The sequence below is a fragment of the Columba livia genome, chromosome 3, assembly GCF_036013475.1.
Source record: "Columba livia isolate bColLiv1 breed racing homer chromosome 3, bColLiv1.pat.W.v2, whole genome shotgun sequence".
In the NCBI taxonomy this organism is placed as follows: Eukaryota; Metazoa; Chordata; class Aves; order Columbiformes; family Columbidae; genus Columba; species Columba livia.
Window position 1 is genome coordinate 116,377,020 of NC_088604.1, and position 19,645 is coordinate 116,396,664.

A 19,645-nucleotide genomic window follows, 5' to 3' on the forward strand; every position below is an offset into this window, starting at 1 on the left:
TTGCAAGGACTACCCCGTACATTGAGAGGAACATCTACTTAAAGGTGTTAACTTTTGTCTTTTAAAAAGGAATGCAAGGGCAGCAGCTTCATTTGTACCATACTCTTCTTTGCTTGTGTACAATCAGATGGGTGACAGAGATGGGGGGAGAAGAATTCCACAACATAATCATTTGGCAACTCATATTATTTTCTTTCAAAGGGCATTACAATACACTTCTCTCACTTGGAGAACTTCAAGAGAAGATAATTATTCTTGTCTGCCTTGTAATATATATTAAAAATGTTTAAATGTGGCTTTCTAGGGAATTCTGCCAAATATTTTTAGGCACCAGACCCAGCTTTACTTAATTTTATATTGCCTTCTTCGTCTATTATAAAATACCCTTCCATGCAGTTTGAATTTGGTAAAAAAGCTGAAGCATACTCATTTATATTAGAAACATAAAAATGCTTCTTTCCTTGAAATAGAGATCTTTAACTCCTAATGTGAGAGCCCGTCAGATGTGCAGTAATTAAAGTGTCTCTACAGAGCTTAACGCACATCAGTGAACTTTTAATGCCACAAAATCAAGCAACATATATAGACAACGTATCAAGAACGGAAAGCGGCTTTAAACATTCTTGTTTTATAAGCACTTTATTAGTAGTATAACAGTAGCACCTTTAGACTCCGAAGACAACCTCATGCCCTGCTGCATGAGGCGTTATAAAAGCTTCAAAGATGCAAATCCTAAATCTTTAAGTGCTGTCATCACCTACATGGGATTACACTACAGGTTGGTGTGGGTTTTTTGTTTGGGTTTGGTAATCTTTTTTATTTCCCTCTCCCCCTAAAAAAAACAAACAAAAAAAAGCTATTTGAGGTAACAATCATCTCTTATTATTAGCAATAATGTTTATTACAAGGAATAAAGCAACAGCAGTAGGCAAAACAACCTGCTCCAAGGAGTTACAGCCTAAGCAAACAAGAATGCCAAGGCTGGACACACAGACAGAGCTCATTATACAAAAGTAGAATATGTAGAGTTGGAAAAAGATAAGCTGAGGAACAGAGAGGGAGGGATAAAACAGATACGCAGTGAATTTTGAACAGATTATGCCCAAAGTACCGCAAGGCAAACAAATAGTACAGAGCTGGCAGTTTTGGGACAAAGAGCAAGTAGGAAACAGACACAGAGATTTGCTGTAAATCACAGAGCAGAACAACCAGCAGAGAGAAGCCTGACAACCAGATCCTCACTTCAGCATCCAGCCAGTGACTTCTGGTATTTTGCTTTTTAATAATTCAAGCCTAGCCTAATATAGCCAGGTGAGAAAGGCCAGGCAACCCGCATCCTGAACTTCTGAAGAGTCAGACATGAATTACACAGCAAGATCAGGATAAAGCCCACAGAATTCCCATCAGTATGCTTTCTGGATATTTCCCTGTCTTCCCCCCACCCTTTTCTTTCTGGATATTCCACCGTCTTCCTCCCGCCCTTTTAGAAGCCAGCATCAGAAACTGTAGATAATTAGCACAAAAGTCCAAGTGAAACGCTGTATTTGTTTAAGTGTTTAGTTTGGCTTCCTAAAACGGGCTGGAATCCAGCTCTTGTGCTCAGCCCCACCTTAGTTATATTTGTCCTGTTGTGCACAACAAACTTGGAGCCACATTTAAATATGAAACTATATTAACGCTATCTTTTCATCATTAATACACACATTAACTCCCTTCGCAACTGACCCATAGGTTGATTGGTTGACCTAACTTGTTTTAAAGGCTTTATTTCACAGAGCAGAAACGCTGGTTTACTTTTCTGAGCTTTCCCTGATAACCAAAAGGAAGCCAGCCCAGACTGCATGTTGAAAACTGAAACAGCTGAGTGGACTCCTCCTACCTCCTCTCTTGTGTTTTCATCTTTTATGGTGGCAGGCTAGTCTGTGCCAGACAAACTAAGATTTGTTATATTCTTCAGTCGCTTGGCTGTTCTTTCCCATAGATATTCCAACAGCAGATTAACGTCAAAGCACACTGAGCCAAACACATGAATCTTTGTGAAGATCTCAGTCGAGCAGGAATGCTGCTGGATAGTCTTTTTTTTTTGCTGTTAAACCAGATTGCAACTGAACCTGGTCTCGCATGTGTAAGTAAAGAGTAACTCTCACCAGCGTCAACTAGCATGGGTGTATGGGAGGTCAAAATCAGGTCCCTTAAATAGTGTCTGAAAAACACGGTTGCATAGGGAAGTGAAGTGTTCCCTCTTTAGTGTGCAGCTGCATACGCTGTCTGCACAATTTCAAAGTGCTGGACTTCGCAAATACAAGGAAACAAACAACTGCTCCACTCCCAGCAAAGCCAAGGGCAGGAGATGCTGCCTCCTCAGTGCCTTTTCCCCAGTACAAGCACCCTCAGCCACTCGGTATGTGGAGCATGTACTCCGAGGATGGACACAGCACACAAACAAAACCCCCGAAGTCACAAGTCAGGGAAAAGCCTGCAGCACCCTCATTTACAGCCATGCATCGCTGAGGGCAGCACCAGCAGCCTGGGACACAAGGGCGCAAGCAGACATCACTATTTTGGACAGCACAGAGGAACTGGCGGTTCAGAACACTCCCACCAGCTCCAAACTCAGTGGGATCTTCTGCCTCTTACAGAAATAACAAATTGCCATGTTCTTACGTCTGGGAGGGGTGGTAGCTCCCACTGGGTTCTACCGTCATGCTTAGTCCCTAACACGAGAAGGAAATGACATTTCTGAGTATTCCCGATAATCATCCCTTGCTCAAACACCTCTAAGTCCTTCACAGCCACAGATGAGGGAACAGCAGGGAATTCTCCCTCCTCATGACAGCTACAGAGGAATAACACAAAGTGAAAATAACTAAAAGGAAGTGAAGATGAGCAAGTTAAAAACAGCAGAGCAGCAATCTTTTCTTGACATGGTTTCTTTCCTAGAGCACATAGGAATTAAGGACTCATAAAGCACCTGTTGCACCCTTTTGCAACAGGACCCCAATATCACCTTTAAAGTGAGCAAAAATGCCTGATAACATTTAAGCATTCGTACCCTGCATTAGCACAACCATGTGCAATACTTTGACCCCACCAGCCTATACAAAGTCTTCGCAGAGTTGCTCACCAGGTCCCTCTCAGGAGGGCACAGATCCCACTAAGAAGCCAGGGACATGAGGAGTCCCTGACTCCAGAATAGAATAGAACTCTGTTGGTAGATTGGGTGCTGCCTGCAGAACAGAGGTGTCAGCACCTCCAAAACCATCACTGTGAGATCATGGACTAAACTTTTTGATCATTACTTGAACAGACTTCAGTCTTCAGCACTATATATCTGCTTCCCATACTATTTCAGGAAAACAGAATAACCGTTTCAGGGGAAATTACATGTACAACCATGAGTACACCAATCTACACCCCTAAATGAGAATAAATTCTAATTTTCTTCAGAATAAAACATCAGTCTACCATTGAGGTAAAGGATGAAGCTTTGTCAGCTGATAGGCAACAGATGGAAGACATATGTTGTTTTTTTCCAGTAGGAGACACTAGAATCCATTAGTAGCTAAACATAATTGTTTGCAAGATTGACAGAAAGATATGAATTATTTGTCTGATCAGAAAGGGGGAAAAGAACCTCCAAGGTGATATAGCTCCTACTATGAAATGCCAGTGCTTGAGTAGGTCTGTAATCAGCCCATAAAACTCACGAAAGATTAAAATATATAAATTAATTTCTATGCAGCTGTGCAGGGGGTTTGCAAGATGGATCAAAGGTTGACAGTGGTTTGTTCTCCAAAATGTTTGGAATCCAGGGCTTTAAACAGTGCAGCTTATGCTCTTCATCTATCAGCAGCTTATGTTTCTAAAAAATAAAATCCAAAAATTTAAATGCCAAACTATAAACTTCTCAGAAGACATTCTTAAAGAGCTAAAGGAGAATTGGATACCAGTGTTTTGCAGTTAAAAGTGCTGGCACTTTATAAAGAGGAGCCTTTTGTTAGAGACAGGAAGTTTAGTTTATTGCCTGGTGTATACAGTTCGCCTACCACATTATTTTAGGCTATTTTCATTCCTCACACAGTAAAGAGGAAATTCTAAGAACATTTCATTGCTTTTCTTTGTTTGATGAACAGCAAAGGTTTGCAGTTTACTGACCACTGTACTGCTTTGCTACTTTCGACATACTATTTTACTTCACGTAGATCCTCCAGGGGTTAAAACATTTGTTCTTTATAAAAATCAGCTGTTTCTGCCCCATTCATTTTACATCCATCTCTCACCCTCATCTTTCATGACTTCACACAAAGAATTCCTAAATACAAAAATAGGAAAAAAAAAAGAGACACTTTAAAGCAAAACTTCAGGTTCAGAAACTACCAACAGTCACACTCTGACAATTTTCCTCCCCCTTGCAGTTCCCCCAGATCTTTTTCAGGAGGACGCAATCTGGAGCAGAGTGATAACACCACAGCTATGGTACAGCACTATTACTTAATAGTAAGATTGCTCTTCTGAAGGGCATTCATTTTAATCAAAACAGATACTGCATCTTATGTATAGACTGTTACGATTCGGTTGCCTGCACGACATCCTTCAATGCAGCTGAAATTGTAAAGCAAAGAGGTAGAATACATGCCTGGCCACTTACTCTTTTAGTTTTCAACAATTCACAATGTTATCCCAAATGTTTTTATACCATTCGTGCCTGGCAGGAAAAAAAAAAGGATTCCTCATAAAAGGGTTGGTTTCCTAAAAATGCTGAGCATTTAAACATTTATTAGAAACAGTTCTAGTTCCTCATTAATCTGAAGAAGAAGTACTATTGATTTACAGTGAGCAATTCATCCGATATCCATCAGCAGCATATAAAAACAGAGTCTGAGAATTAAAAAATGGGTGATGCCTTTTGGCAGCTGCTTGCGCTGTCCTGCCAATGGCACAACCTGTCCAACTGGATGGGAAACAGCCCTGCTCTTTCTGTGTGTTCTGCATGCTTGACTCTGTATGTCCCACACATCATACGCTAACCTACATTTATTTTTATATTACAGGCTCAGCAAGTATGTATTAGATCAAGGCTTTGGGGACTTTAGATATTGCTTAACCTCAGTCACCCAGGCTCTTAGTCATTCCAGCGGTGAGCATGGTAAAAATAGATAAATTACACAGATAGATTGACACAGAGGCATATATACATCTGAGCACAGAGACATATATATCCCTAGGGCCTGATGGAACATCTCCAGTTAAGTGCAGAGAGCTTTGGATCAGGCCCAGCACCAGTATACGATACAGACTAACTGCCTCTCATCTTTGAAACCAGTTTTAAAAGGCTAATGCAGGGGGTGAGCCTCCATCCTGTGACCCTGGTTTTCCACCAGGCTTTAGGGGCATGTAAAACCAATGCAATGAAGTGGAGAATTACGCTCACATTATGTTTTTTAAGTAGCTTATTAGCCTGCATATTACACCCTTTTTAGCAAGTTGGCAGCTGTGCAAAGGACTCCAAGGACCTAATTCACTGAAGCTGATATGACTCTTCCCACTGGCTTTGGATCAGGGCCCTGAATTATTCTGAAAATTCTGGGGAGAGGATACTATAAAGTGGTACAGTAAAGGTAAAAAGGTGTTAATGAAAGTTCCTTAAGGAAATCATGGCTTTTTTAAAGTGTGGCAAATATTCCTGAACATGGCTTTGTCTTCCTTGTTACCATAAAAAAGAAGCTGACCTAACCAAATTTCAGGATGGAAAAAATTAAAGATGTATTTTCCAGCCTAAATAGATTTGTTTACATCTTCTAATGTGCAGTAAGCATATGGGGTGGGGAAGAGAAAGGTCGGGGGCAGAGAGATAAGAGAAAGAAACATGTCTGTACCATCTCCTCTGCTGCGTGCTTGGCCCTCGGGGTGAATTCCTGCCAATGCTGCTCGATCTTAACTCCTCTCTCTCGCTCCTCTCAAGGTGCCTCCCTGTCAGGCGTGCCAGAGTCACATCTCTCAGCCTTTAGGGCTGCACCTGCTTTTCCCCTCGCTGCTGCCATTGGCCATGCAGGACTGTTCTGGCAGCCTCCTCTCACACCCAGCCCTCCTGCCCGCCCCAGCTGCCCACACACAAACACTTAACGAGCAGGTAGAGTAATTGCTTTCATAACATTTTTTCCCACAGTGACATTTCACAGTTTGCTCAGGCAGGATTTAGTGTTATGGTGCCAGTTCCTTGAATCCCGTCTCAGCCCAAGTTCCCTCAGCACTGTTAATAACAAAAATGGGTGCTGTATCCGAGGAAGGACTACTGAATACAGAGCTACCAAAGACTGGGTGCAAAAGGCAGCTCCTCCATAGTCTCCTGCCACCTCTTTGACCCTCAGCTTTTGCAGAATGGAAATTACCAGCAGAAATCTACCCCACAGAAGAATTAAGAGAGCAAATATATCGAAGACGTGGCGATGACCAGTTCTCAGGTCTACACAAGCACCTGAAACACAAGTAAAATGCAGAAGAGCGTAATCAACAACTTCCTGAAATTATGCCAGTCCTAGGCCAGGACATAGAACCAAATCCTTCAAAAGAAGATAGGCCAAGTTCCATTCATCTGATGTGTCAGTATAAATGTGGAGGCCAAAGGAAAACTATAGATTTCAACCAGAGCCCATAAACCATAAAATACTATTGTTACTGTCCAGACTTCTTTGAAATGGATCCTGAAGATTCAGTTACATTGATCTGACTATTCCCTCTTGGTATTTGGTCAAAGCCCTAAGTTACCATTAGAAACCTACAAAGGGCTTCTGAAATATGAAGGGCTGAATTATGACAAAAGAGTAATAATGAGGGGTTTGATTATTATTGAAATGATGGTAGCTCCTGGAAACTCCCAACGGGTGTCATAGTCTAAAAGAGGAGGCATCCGCAGATGAGGCAGATGCAAGTAGCTCTTGATCAAACTTGGAGAAAAAGAGTGCAGGTGGGCTGAACTTCATACAACACACAAGAGGGAGAAAGTTAAAAACAAACCCCAAGTCTCACATATTGCAGTGCTTATGAGTGTGTGCACTGATATTTCTCGTGACTGTGTTTCTCTGATTTTTGCTCAGCAGTACACAAAACAACTTTTCCTTTGACCGTGGGTACGCTGCACAAGAAGGTGACAGGCAAAGCTCAAAGGCATCCCTTCCCTGCGCATTTTCATAGAATCATAGAACAGTTTGGGTTGGAAGGGACCGTCAAAGCCCATCCAGTGCCACCCCTGCCATGAGCTGGGACATCTTCACCAGATCAGGTTGCTCAGAGCCCCGTCCAGCCTGGCCTGGGATGTCTCCAGGGATGGGGCATCCACCACCTCTCTGGGCAACCTGGGCCAAGGTCTCACCAACCTCAGTGTGAAACATTTCTTCCTTATGTCTGGCCTGAATCTCCCATCTTTCAGTTTAAAACCATCACACCTTATGTGATCACAATAGGCCCTGCTAAGAAGTCTGTCCCCATCTTTCTTATAGGCCCCTTTTAGGTACTGAAAGGCCACTAAAACAGCCTAAAGGAGCTGGTCAGCAGCACAAGCAGCTCTCAGTAATACTTGGAATAAGGTCACGCAGGCAAGCAAAAGTCCAGCTTGGGCCTCTACCCCTCAATGCTCTCTGTATCTGAAATTAAATCTAGCTCAAAGGACTACATTTGCTAAAAATTTCCTTCTGAAAGCTGGACAGGCTTTAGCTGAAAAATCTCCTCCTTTCTCAAACACTAAAATTTCCATTATTTTTTCCATTTAATTTTTCCTATTACTTACTTTTTTAGGATCTTAAGTCCTGCATTAAAAAATGATACATCAATAGACACACATTCTTTTTCTTTCAGAGGATTATGAGTATTCATCTACTACTCAGTTATCATATATCAGTGACTCACAATAATTTGAAAATGTTTAAAATTTGAACTGTATGATTTTGAATAGAGATGAATAGAAGAAATAACTATCCACAGTTTTTTTCCCCAGAATATTTATCAGATTCAGGAGAGGGAAATATTTTCAAAATTACAAAATCCAGTCTAGAAAGGCCAAAATATTTCATTTAGCCATACTAATGAAAAAAATGAAGTAATGAAATTTCAATGTCTTTTCATTTCAAAACACTACCTTTTGTTTCAAAATATCCTTAGAACGAAAAGAAAGCGCAGGGTAAAGTCATACTCTAATCCAAAATATATCTTCCGTTTCATGCCAAAATATGGACGTAATTTGGGAGGTTCACATTTTCTTGAAAGACATAGAAAACGTCTCCTTCAGTTCCTGCTCCATCAAACTATTTTCTAATAGTTTGGTTCAATTAGCAAAATACAAAGAAGAAAAGCATCGAATCCTCCACCTCTACAAAAAATATTTCATGTGAGGGATCATGGCTACAAGATGCCGTATCCCCAGAAAGTGCCGATATGAAACCAGCGACCTGATGATTTCAAAAGCTAAAGAGAGACTTTGGTTCCACCCTGAATGATGTAGCAAAGAGACGTAAATCCACCCTAATTTTACAGAAATGGGGCAGGCAGTTTGCTGAGGAGAAGCTACGCAGGATTCTACTTCTTTGCATAATCTTTAACATCTTTTCTTTGCATGACTACATGGGCACCATATGCGTGGATGTTTTTTTCTGTGGAAATCTGCTCAGAAAGGAAATCAGTCGCAGAAGCATCACACGCAGAATCGAGCATGACACCGTCTTCTCAGCCACTTCAGAAAAGTAGTAAGGAAGACGGTTTTCCGATAGCTGTGGGCGCAGTGAGACCATCACAAACAATAGACATGTTCTGATAGCACACACGAGCGTATTCTTTCTATGTTGAGGTGATAAAAGTAAATTAATGCCCATTTATTGAACGAAGATACACTTATAAGTGGAGAATTTTCTCTCTTTGTTATTTTATTGGACTGAAAAAAAACCCCAACCCATTTAACATCAAAATACTTAACAAACCCCTCCACACTTCGCAAAATTGGGATAAAAAATTGCCCTCAGAATGCAAAAATCTCGATATATTTTAAAGTTTTATTGAGGAATCTAAAGTGCAAAACTCATGAGGGTTTTCATTAGGAAAAGAAAACTAAAATGTCCAAGAAATATTTCTTGATAACCACTCACGTTTGCAATTTCAGAATTCTCTGCAATAATTTTAGGTAAAATCTATCTTAATGAAGAAGTTTCCACACAAGCTTTTATACAACAACCTTTGAGTCCTCCTTCCAGATATATGTCACTCCTTGCATGATAATAAACAAGGAATAACTATGCTTAGCTGTACCGGTAATGTAGGAAGCAACTGGTGAATGAAAAGCTTGTACTTCTGAGCCGGTATTATTTTGAATTACTCACCCAAAAATAACATTGCATCAGAGGCTTAGTGAAGACAAGAGGAAGGAATTTATCACTGAAAAGGTGAGTTGGAAACACCGCCAGTCCTCACAGAATTTTCTTGACTTCATGTTATACATCCCATAACATGTCTCGACCATACCACAGACAACTTTCCCTGGAACACAAACATCTCCTCAGCGTCACCAGATTCAGTGATTTACGTCAATGTGACTACTTATATGAATGCAGATTACTCACATGAATAAGGGACTGAGCTTTCAGTCAGCACAGTGTCTGCAGACCCTGTTGATGCAAGACACAATCTGGAAGCGAAGCCGTTAAAAAGTCAGCAGTGCGCTACAATTAGCACAATATTATTGGGACGGAGGGGGCAGAATTTTCCAGTAAGGGTGGGAAGGAAACACATTGTCTTTGTGTTTCAACTATGAAAACACTGGAGTTTATTGAAAATGACCCCTGGACTGTGCTGCTGCAGTGGGATGAAGTTTAAAGCAATGAAAAAATGTAACTGGTCGTGCTAATGACATAGCAGGCCCAGAGGTCAGTTAGGCTATTTTCACCAAAAAAAAAGGGATTATGCATTTTTCTAGTGGATCCAAGGTTTGGTATCAGATTATTACCACTAAAATTATTACTAAGCTTGAACCTACAGGCCAAATCCAAAACCTACTGTATTTATTTCTGCCTGTAGGAATCCCTAGCATTTCTACAAGAGTTTCAAACCAAATCAAAATGAAAAACTGGCTGAAAGAAATCTGTTGCAGACCTATATACTGCATCTTTCCGCTTAGAAATGGTGGAATGTTTTGGTTTTATCTATTGAATCAGCCCAGATTCTTGTTTCAAGATGCATTTCCCAGTGGTATTGCATTGTTTCACAGGTATGTGATTTAGGAAGTCCAATGCTCTCTTGGCTTCTAAACGATGCACTGTCCTATCCCTAGCCCTGCTAATAACTCTTTCTCACTAGGCAGTACCTTCTGCAGGTAAAAGCACATTTATTTTTCTGCAGACTGTTGCTGTCCTACTAACTCCATCTTCCATCATAATAAATCAGACGGGATTCTGCAACAAACTCGTCCTCAAGCAGAAAAAACACGTCACTTATCAGAAAATCAAATCCTTAAATCTTGCTTAATCCTTGACTACAGAAATATAATCAGAAAAGAAAATGGAAATTATTTACATATTGACCAGTATTGAGGCAAAATAACATTTTGGTTTGGTTTTGAATGGAGTAACCTAGAGTCATGCTCTGCTAGTTCTTTTGCAATAGGATTGGAAGTGTATTGGGTGCTGCATAACATAACAATATACATTCCCCCTGCCAGTCTTATCTAGCATGCACTTGGTTTCTGTTAGCTCATTCATTTCTCTCAGGGATCACCAAAGAAGTGGTACCCGAGCAGGATTCAGCAGCTGTGGACTCCAGACTTGGGCGCATATTCACATTCACCACCAATTACATTTTAAATTGAGACCCTGAGTGAGCTGGTTGGCTCTCAATGTCCTCAGTGGGTCTGCCAGAATATTCCACTCTCCAGTATTCATCCCAAGTTCCCAAATGGCTCTCAAGGTTTGAGGCAGCAGCGGTGTGAGTCCTCTGCCCTCTGCCACGTTTTCTCCTCTGCTCACGGAGAGACTCCAGTTCTCCCAGTCAATGCTACGTGCACACCAGTGGGCAACAACACCCGCAGTGAAGTGCTCTGGGTTATTCTCTATGAAGACAAAAGGTCTACTCCCTCCAGCACATTTCTATTTTTCTGTTGTTGTTGTTAAAAATGGACAGTTCAAGGCCTGACAGGCAAGCAGTTTCCTCACTATACTATGCAATTCTCGAATTTCCTGATTAATATAATCCATAAGGGCCACCATTTGTTGATTTTTCATGCAGTCAACCTTTCTTCCTTGTTTAGACTTACATTACAGACATCATACATTTTACATAACAGAGACAGGACCTTCGCTTTACTTCAAATAGTCTGGTTAAAAGTGTATGTCTTAGCAAGGCAATTAATTTTCTCTGAATGTTGAGAACCTGAGAAACTGTTTTTTTTTCATTCTTAATTCTCATTTCAATTTTCATTTCATTTCTTTTTTAATAATTAACCAATTACTTTAGAAATTGAACAGACTAACCAGCTTCCCCTTTCATGATCTACAGTTTGTCACACTCTGTTCTTCCTGGCAGCTGAAAACACCATTTGCTTGGAAACCTGTGCAATTGTAAGATTTGCCTATATGGTGCTTTTTCTATTTAAACTAGCTGCTTGCCTACTAGGCAATTAGGGTAAACAGTAAATATTTGCAGCTTTGAACAAGCACCTGGGGAGCAGTCATTACAACTGTCTAAATTACCTCAAATTGATTGGCAATCAATTAACTTGAAGGAAAATTATCTAGTATAGAGTAGTGAAGAGGAAGAGCTGAACTCCCTAATGGCCCGAAGTGGTTTGATAGTCAACAATCACAACCGCTCAGAAAAACAAGAGGAATTAGACCTGCTCAGGCTGTTAAAGCCTGTTACACTCAACCTCTTCCAGAACTGGGCCTTTAACTGCTTTAGAATCCCTATAACGATTTCAGATATTCTGATACAGACATTTTTTTAGAAGATGAGTCAGTTCTTCTGTTGAGAGAGTTGCTAATAACATAAAGACCACAGGTTTCTGAGTCATGCATATGCATATGCAATAGTGTACTTTACCGGAAACATCGCGTTGATGTTTGCAGATAACGCTAGATATAGCTGCAGACGTATGATGGCATGTGATGGTATAAAGGTTTCATTGGCAAAGGTTTTAGAAAACTGAATTGCTCACAATTAGAGAATTATGCAAAATGTCCTCAAGGAGTGATGATGCTGTATATTTCAGAAAAATTGCTGTACGCTTACTTCAGACCTCTGCTTTTTTCTTAACCTCTGCCTTTTAAGCCAGGTGCACAGTTAAACTTGACAGATAAGAAATGAAGTTCAGATTCTTCCTAACATAATCTCATGGCTTGCTGCTCAACATTCAGAATTCCTGAAAAACTCCTCAAGCAACATCAACAGCTTGCTCACTTTTTACAATTATAAGGATTTCTTTTGAAATACTGGTACTATTTGTTGGCCAAAATAAGAAGGGATAATTCCATGAATGGCAAGTGTTCTTTGGATAAAAAGGAATTGAAGATTGCAGAATTCTCCCTGAAGTCAGTTGAGGGAAAGCCAAGTGTGCTCGGTGCACAAAATCTCACAAACTAATTTTCGACACCGAAAAAGCAAACACTTGCCAAAAATCTTTTTATAGACTTGCAGACAATTAGGAAAAATCACAGCTGTATTGTTAAGAGGGCTCCAATTAAATGCAATCAATTTGATTAGTTTATGTCTCAACCTCAGCATCATTTTACCATCAGTATTTATGTCCTGCAGATTCTAGATGCTGATAGGTCATCTCAAATCCCCATTTTTTTCCATTACCAAGGCTTCATTATGCACGCTAAGCATGTTTCCATTTGCCTGAGGTACAGCAGGGGCAGGGAAGCATTTTTCAAAGATAACTCATTTAATATTAAATGTCAAAATATTACTCACTTCTTTAGCAAGATCATGCAGCTGCAACCTGGAGAATTAATTTGGGATGGTGTCTCTGTGGAGTTTAGGGCGTTGGTCTAAGCATACCTTTTGCTAAACAAAAAAATCATTGACTTACCCAGAACTTAAAACATTGTATGGAACTAACTGAAGGGCAATAACGAACAGCTAAACATACAAAGGAAGTGCTTTTTAAGCCAGAAACACTGTGATTAATTACGGATAAAACAACCAGGGGAACTTCTCATTACATAAAGTAATGAAATAAGTCTATTAGCACGATAACAAAAAAAAAAGTGGAAATGACTGTAGGCTTTGTTTTGAAGATTATCACCATAGCATTTCCCTCTGCACAAGCAATCAAGAACCCATTGAAGAAAAGAATCCTGAATACCTGCCACTTTACAGACAGAAAATCGATGTAGGAGAAGAAAAGCAGGCTGACTGTTTATACAACACTTCCTTCCTGTGTTTCATTGGAGGCAAGTCCTGATTTGCATTCATGTAAATCAGGTTACGGGCAGCCCTTAAATGACATGACCAAGGATCTGTGGCAACAGAGTGAACCATCACCTGATCTTCTCCATCTCAGCTCTGAGAATTGGGATCAAAGCCTTCCTCTTCATGGGAAGACCAAATTGACACTCTGACTTCCAAGAAGAGGTGTTTCCCACTGCCTGCACAGATAATTGTCTCGGGAGCAACTGATATTGTCCATCACTGAACTGCGCATTTGTCACAAGAACATGATACACGATGGCAAACCATCAGTCCCCCTGCGGACTTCACTGTTTATGCTGCTATTTGGGAGAAAAGGCTGGAGTGTGTGGGATTTATTTCTAAGTTTTTCATTTAGCCATTTCCTTTCTTCTTTACAGCATCAAACCAGGAAATAAATCTTTGGGGCTTTGTTTTTTCGGGTTTTTTTTAGTCTGGACTCACACCTTTTTAGATACCTTCTACACAGAGAAGCTATTACAGAGAAAAGGCAGAGAGTAAAGTTGAAATAGAATAAATTTAAAATAGAATAGCCGTATTGGTGAACAAAACCATATGCAGATACTTCTACTTTGTATTAAGAATTACCAAACTGGTGATAACAGCTCCTCTTTTGCTTAGAAAATAAGACAAGGCCATAGTACTTTTTTAAAAAGATGTGCTGATCTATAAGCCTGAGAGGAATTTTAGTCACTCTGTTTAGCTCTGGTATTTAGCAAACCAGTTAAATTAGCCAGGCTTATTCACAGGACCGAAAGTTTCTTCCTGAAATCCCAGATTTGCAGTACAGCCTTTGAAATGCTTTTCTGTTAAGCCTTTCCTCTCTGTTCCCTGCAAGTGTCTTCTACCAGATCATCTTGGTGTTTGGCTTAGAGATCCTTTTCTTTACCCCATGATTTCTTCTCAGCACCTTTATTTTGAAAATTGCTGCCTTTGAGCCATCAGGCAATTTTTAGTACCCCAGACCAGCCTTTAACAGGTTCTTTTGGGTTCCCGTGTATTTTTTCCTTTGACCCTCTACCTGCAATGGAAAAGAAATAAGAATGCTCTCGAGGTTTGCTCTCCAGCTCCCCTCTAGTGTTGGCTACAAGCCAGGCTTCTAAGTGGGACTTTATAACCCCAGGATGAACTACGATAAATCTGTAGCACTAGCAAGAAGAGGCTGAGAATGCAATACCTGCTCCTAGTTCAGAAAATGGCAAGCAAAAATAAAAATGGCTTTCTTCTGGTTGTATGAAAATCTGAGATCTGAAGCTATACCTGATTAAGTGTCTAGTACCCGTTGCTATAATGGGCACAGTCCTACGTGTTAAGGTACTTAGACAGCACAGTGATGTATAAATACATTGCTTTTCCTATAAGAATTATAACCATTGCGGTGCACATCATGGACATCATACATGTTGGCACACCCACTAGTATGCAAGAAATGAGTTTCCTTCTCCTGACAGGTCTTTGTTTTGTCCTTCACCGTGATTCGGCTCTCATGGATATTGCCATGAGATGCTCCAAGCCACAAAAGCTTTTTAGCAAAGATGTTAAATTTCCAGATAATCCTTTCCCATATTACACAATAGTGATGAAATACAGAGACCCCTCTAGTTCCTACAAAAGACAAGGGAAGAAAAGTAAGCAGGGAAGAACTGCTCTTAACCAAGCAGAAATATTTCCACAGTCTCCTTTCTTCTGTCCAACTGGCAATGTTTTCGTCTAGGTCCAGTCCACACAGATGCTTCTATAGGTACTGATGGTAAAGTCCCTTAAATTGAGACATATTGGTTTAACTTTAGTAAGAAAATTAACATAGTTTGGGGGCTCTAAAAGACACATAGAGACAATGTTTGGTCTGAAGGCTACAGAGCTGTGGGTGTATGATCAGCCCAGCTTTCCAGAAATCTCCCCAAAGCCAACACAGTCAAACCAGATTCTTGCTTTGAACTGGTTCGGTATTTCTCTGTACTGATCTTTCACACAGTTTTGCAGGTCATACAAGGAGTTGGGCAAATGCAGTGCTTTGCTAGTTCTAACACTGCTCTCCTCGCTGACAAGGAATATCACCACACCCTATAACATGCATTACACAGTGCAATGATTATGCGTGTTAAAGAATCATTGCTGCAGGAAAAAATAAGCCTTAATTATAGGTGAGCAAATAAATTCATAATAGTGTCTCTCCATTTAAACTTTCACATTTTATTGCAAATTTTTAATGCACGTTTCTCATTAGGATTTTGAAAGTTCTAAGTTTCTCTGACAAACACTTCTTTACAATACTTCACCTCCAACGTTCACAACCTGATAATGACCAAAATTACCTGGAAGAGTGTTTGTTTCCAGACTGAATAATTCAAGAACAGTTCAGCTGCCCTGTAGGGTTTGACCCAATTTGCTTGGCATCACGTGCTGTCTCTGAGAATGATCAGCATCTGATCTTCCTGAGGAACTGATAAGGTCTCAGTTGCTGCAACAAGCAGCAATTTAATTCCCAGAGAGGACTCATCCCTGTCTTTATAGTCAGCTCTTGCCTGAAGTCTGGAAGCTCAGTATTCGCTCTCTAATTTTGTCATGATCAGTTCTAATTATAGAGATGCTTTTTGTCCATGTAAATAAGCAACCTGTATTTAAGATGAAAACTCTAAATGTAGAATATTAAAATCAAATGGGCGTATTGGTTGGATTTCTGTCCAAATATCTTAGTTTAACATTTGCTCTCGATAAATATTTTCCCTGGTTATCCCTGGGCTCTAAATATTGTCATAAACCATATATAAATGAATTGTGGATACCACCCAACCGAAACTCAGTTTTGCACATGTAAACTAGTTTGTAAACTAGTTTTTAAACAGTTTATTTCTTTTATAGGTTGCCTAACAACATCATATTTTTATGGTATTTATTTGGCTTTGTTATTGATACGTTTCACTGTTTGACACCATGGCAAATCAAACTACTATATTTTGATAAGATGGCTCCACTGAGAATTTAGACTTTAAATAATGGGATTTTATTCCAACCATTTTATTAAATCAAGAATTAATGTGACTCTCCAGCTTTCACCAATTCATTGCTGTACACACCTTCATAAAGACTTTTCCTTGATTAAAGAATATGTGGTTTGGCCTGAAGTACTGTGATACTCTGATTGTGTTTTTGACATGCCCTTATTTTTCTGTCATGTGTTACACAAGCCTCTTCTAATATAATGGGTCACAAACACTGATAACTTAAGAAGATAAAACAATTACTGGCATAAAAATACCAGCTTTACATTTTGTGCATCTTAATAAAACTTCAGCATTCAAAGTACAAAATTACACTGCAAAAGTTAAACTCTCCTTCACATTCCATTATACAAATTACAGTTGTTTATTGCCCTACAGAAGCGTAGTGGAGGGGTCTTTTTTCTAAAAGATTAAAGAAAATTCTGACACTTCCAATCCTTTTAATTAAAACTCTGCTCTCATGACTCATTTATGTCACTTTAAAATGTAGACATATAGCTAGGTTGTGGGTGTGCGCTGATACTCTGCTTTACTCTCAATTGCTGGCCAGACTTATCAGTTAAAACAATTTAAAACACATGGGATTTTTTTTTTTCTCAACCACAGACTAACAGCCAAAAGTGAAATGGGTTTAACTCCTCCAGTTTGAGAGATGCGTGGGATTTAGCCGCACAGCTCTCATTAAAGTCAACAGAAGTTCAAATCCATGGGTGTGGTATGGCACGCTTCCACCTAATTCCCATAAAGCTGGAGGCTTTGCGTGTCTGTGGGGTAAGACAGTGGGCAAAAATACCTTCTCGAGTGGGAGTCACTGCCATTAGGCTGACTTCAGTGGAGAATCCGAGCTGATACCTTGGCTAACTACAATCCAGCAGGTAGCCAGGTTAGTGGGCCAGTATCCAAATGGTGATTTTCCCCTGAAAGGATGGAGCAAATGGAGCTTCTACCACTCCAGAGTAATCCACTTCTTGGAGCTGTTGTCAAAAACAGGCCACCAACGGTGCCTGCTGTAACTTGTGGCTGATCTTAAAGGGCTCGTTGCTGTAATCAGACTGTTGGTCACAAAGGCACGGACCATAAGACAAGCAGTCAATACCACCCCTTGATGGCAACAGCAACCAAAGATTCAGATGAACCTCTTACGTCTTAACATAACGCAACCAAAACTCAGGAAGTGCTGAAACCACTTAGTTTGTCAAGTCGGCCATAACAGCTGTTATGTTTACGCTCTGTAAAAGATCTGTTCCTTCTTTACATCTGAATGCAACTCAAGGTGTTGGTTGTTGCGCTTTAAAAGCCACAGATGGAATCCTGGGCCCGTGGAAGAATATGGGAAGGTTGCCATGAAAGACTTCACCCCACATGTGGTTCTGGAGATATATACCTTCCTAAAACAAACTTTCCTAGAGGGTAAAGACATTTTGAACTTTTTAAAAGGCTTGCAGCAATGTTTCAACTTGTCCCAAGCTCTATTGCCTTTTGCATATTTTCTCAGTTTTGAAGAGAGCTTGGGAAAGACTTCCAGGAACTGATATGTAAAAACAGGCTCTGACTCCTGCATTTCGGCATCTCCAGCAGCTCCTGCTGAGTTATCGGAGCACAGTTCTGGGCTCTGCCTCAAATCTGCTCTGTGACCTGGGGTAAAGTTGCTTACTCTCTCTTTCTTCCTCAGTTTTCCAATCTTAAAATGCAGCTGATAATGCTTCCTTTCTTCTGTGTCGTGTCCTGTCTAGATGGTCTCCATCAGCTTCAAGCTCTGTGACAAGGCGGTGTTTGTTCTGTGCCCACAACGCAGGGCTGAGGTCCCACTAGAGGCTCTTAGGGTGCTGGGCGCTAAGCCAAGATATGGATAAGCTTGGCTTTTGGTTCAAACAAAGCTGCTCTCTCCTCACAGGCCATCACTTTCATTTATTTTGCCCTGTGGTGAAGTTAATGCTACATCTGTGATGTCACGGTTGTTGCCACGACAACAGGTTTATGACTTCAATGTAAAGTCAACTGGAAGGAGAAGCTCAGGGACATGAAGGAAAGTTCTTATTCAAATCAGAAACATCTGACACAGTAACAGAGAAACAGCCAAGAAGGTACATTTCTTTTATTGTTATACATGTTTGTGGTTTCTTCTTAAGTTTTCAACAACGTGTACTTCTTCCATCACATTTTAATAGCTACTCTTCCACTTATGTTTCTTTAGTTAAAGTTGTTTTCTTTCTTCTTTTAAATAAAAAAATAAATTTAATACCATTTGTTTAACTAGTTAATGAATGCCTTTGCCTTTTTTCAATTAGTTTTAATTTAATAGGAGTAAATTTGGGCTTCAGTATAGTCTTCTTTCTGATGCCAAATATGAATGATACTATTTCTGAACAAGCAGGGGAACTGTTAAAACTGTGGCTTTCCATACTTAGCAGAATAAGCTTTCAAAGAAGAAAATTTGAAAAAAAAAAACCCACATCAAAGATTTCTGAAACATGGATTTAAAAAAAAATAAAAAAAGATGCAAGAAGGCAAAGCTATTATGGAATAGAAATAAGAATTGGACAGGGTAATGTAAAGACTCAGAAGCTTTCATTCCGTGGTTTTTCCTTTGTTTTCTGTTTGCTTTTTTTCCATGAAAAGCAACCTCCTCAAACACAGACGTCTCTCCATGGATTAAGGTGCCACCAAAGTACAGGCTGCAAGGTGGCACTGATACGGCCCTGTCTTTGTCCAACGTGGGAACCTGCACAGGAGCCGTCCCTTCTGTAGCGGCACCAAGGAATTCCCAGGAGCATCTAAAGGTGGAGATGATGCCTAAAGGAAGCCTGTGAACTTACCGTCCATCCTTCTTAGCAAGTCTAAACATGTAAATTAGTCAACTCCAAGACCCTGAGAGCCACACTGAAAATTAGGGTGGATGGCAATGCTTGCAGTTTGCTTCACTGAAACTACATTATAATGGTTGCCAATAATAAAGCCATTAAAGTTTCACACAAAAAAGTTTTCAGGTAGTGACTGTGCAACCAAAACTAAGTTTAGCGTGTTATGTCTCTAGTACACTCTTTGGTTCGCAGCTAGTTGATTGAACTAGTTAATTAAGATAAATAGTTAATTAAGCCTGGAATTTTCAAAGAAGCCGCAGGAATTAGGTAACCAAATTCAATGAGATTTGAGTACTTAACTCCCTTAGACTCCTTTGAAAAGGCCAGCTATAAATGCTC

General features: G+C 40.1%; 1 long non-coding RNA gene across 1 annotated transcript; it reads left to right on the plus strand.

The window, feature by feature from the left end:
* Positions 1 to 18,260: 18,260 nt before the first annotated feature.
* On the plus strand, positions 18,261 to 19,424 carry LOC110364891 (uncharacterized). Its single transcript, XR_002423975.2, has 2 exons — positions 18,261 to 18,529; positions 19,065 to 19,424. It is a non-coding gene; the product is annotated as an uncharacterized LOC110364891 (long non-coding RNA).
* Positions 19,425 to 19,645: the final 221 nt, after the last annotated feature.